Genomic DNA, 2500 nt, shown 5'->3' with positions numbered 1-2500 from the left:
GGAGGCATACCACAACAACGTCCCACACTCAACGAGGTTCATGCCGCACGCCCGAAGGCACCCGGCTCCACCCCACCTTGCATGTTTCATCATCGTACCAGCAGCCATCCACAGTCCTCACACCAGAGAATCCCAGTTAGAAGGCAACATCGTAACATTCCGTGCTCAACAAGGCTCATGTCGCACACCCAAAGGCACCCGATTCCAACCAGCCAAACATGTTCTGGCACCACCCGCCTTCAAAACATAGGGCTGGCCCAAGGCTGGCGAGGCATCACCACAACGTCACACACTCAACGAGGTTCATGCCGCACGCCCGAAGGCACCCGGCTCCACCCCACCTTGCATGTTTCATCATCGTACCAACCATCAACCATCCTCAAGCCAGCCCAAGTTAGAAGGCAACATCGCAACATTTCATTCTCAACAAGGCTCATGTCACATGCCCAAAGGCGCACCCGACACTGCCTGACCGTGCAAGTTTCGCCACCGCACCGCCGCCGTCAACCGCCCTCGTCCGCCGACCACCACTCCCACGCCCCAAGCATATGCCCATGTGCGGCGCATAGTGCTTGGGGCGTGTGGGTGGTGGAAGATATAGGGGTACCCCCGTGCCCAGCCCATGCAGACTAGTCACCCCCCTATATAGTACATTTTGAGGCATTTTTGGTCTGCCAGGCCTAGATACGATTTTTCTGAGCCGTCATACGGTCAAATATCTCAAGTTTTAGAGTGTTTTTTTCCATGAACTCGATTGATTCATGGATTGGACATTGTAATGGATCTAGAAATCAAGTTTCATAATTTTTCAACCAACCAATTTTTTTTAATGAATTTTTAAAAATTAAATAATAAGAAATTAAAAAAAATAGCTAGATTTGTCAAAAAAATCTGAATTTTTTTGGGAATCATTCTTTCATGTTTCTTAGCTCCCAGAAAAAAAATTACAACAAACCGACCACTCCACAAGTACTTTCACAATTAATGGGTGATGGATGGGGCGCGGGCGTGCACGCAGCAGCACGCGGGGCGGGGCGGGGCGCGCGCGCGCAGAAGAACGCGGGCGGGGCGGGCGCGCGCGCGCGGGAGACGCTGGCGGGGCGGGGCGCGCGCGCGCAGAAGCACGCGGGCGGGGCGGGACGGGGCGCGCGCGCGCGGGAGAACGAGGGCTGGGCGGGGCGGGGGCGCGCGCGCGCGCAGAAGCACGCGGGCGGGGGGGGACGGGGCGCGCGCGCGCGGGAGAACGAGGGCTGGGCGGGGCGGGGCGCGCGCGCGCAGAAGCACGCGGGCGGGGCGGGACGGGGCGCGCGCGCGCGGGAGAACGAGGGCTGGGCGGGGCGGGGCGCGCGCGCGCAGAAGCACGCGGGCGGGGCGGGACGGGGCGCGCGCGCGGGAGAACGAGGGCTGTGCGGGGCGTGGGGCGCGCACGCGCGCGCGCGCTGGCGGGGCAGGGCGGGGGTGGGGCAGGGCGGGGCGCACGCGGGTGGGGCATGGCGGGGCGGGCGAGCGCGAGGGAACGTTCCGACACTGCCCCACCGTGCGCGTTCCGCCACCGCACCACCGTCGTCAAACGCCCTCGACCTCCGACCACCACCCGTACGGCCCAAGCATATGCCCATGTGCGGCGCATAGTGCTTGGGGCGTGGGGGTGGCGGAAGATATAGGGGGTACCCCCGTGCCCAGCCCATGCAGACTAGTCACCCCCCTATATAGTACATTTTGAGGCATTTTTGGTCTGCCAGGCCTAGATACGATTTTTCTGAACGGTCATACGGTCAAATATCTCAAGTTTTATAATATTTTTTTCCATGAACTCGATTGATTCATGGATTGGACATTGTAATGGATCTAGAAATCAAGTTTCATAGTTTTTCAACCAACCAATTTTTTTTTAATGAATTTTTAAATATTAAATAATAAGAAATTAGAAAAAATAGTTAGAGTTGTAAAAAAAATCTGAAATTTTGTGGGAATCATTCTTTCTTTCATGTTGCTTAGCTCCCAGAAAAAAAATTACAACAAACCAACCACTCCACATGTACTTTCACAATTAATGGATGATGATTGTAAAAACAAGGTCCTGGTGGGTGTCTTAGTGTAATGTACTTGCTCTAGTATCAAAACTCTTCATTTTATTGTTTTAGACAACCAAAAGAAAAAAAAAATAGTTAAATTTTTACGGGTGTCACTCTTTTCTTAGTTCCCCCAAAAAAAAAAAAAGTCACAACAATACAAGCATTAAAAATGAACATTCACTTTTCACGGGTATTGGGTTTGATGATATTTTTATAGTCCAAGGTTTTATACACGTTCTTACTTTCCACGGATGTTAGGTGTGATGAATTGTTGTAGGGGCTAACCTTCAAGGCTTTATACGTGTACTCACGCTTCATAGGTATTGGGTGTGATGTTTTCTTTATGGAGGTAACATCCAACACTTTTGATATGCTGTTGGGTAGAACATTTATCACACATAGCATAGGATGGGGCTTGGCGTGCG

This window comes from Cucurbita pepo, unplaced genomic scaffold (genome assembly GCF_057944985.1).
Source record: "Cucurbita pepo subsp. pepo isolate OVF unplaced genomic scaffold, ASM5794498v1 scafford_12, whole genome shotgun sequence".
NCBI lineage: Eukaryota > Viridiplantae > Streptophyta > Magnoliopsida > Cucurbitales > Cucurbitaceae > Cucurbita > Cucurbita pepo.
This window is presented reverse-complemented; position numbering follows the sequence as displayed.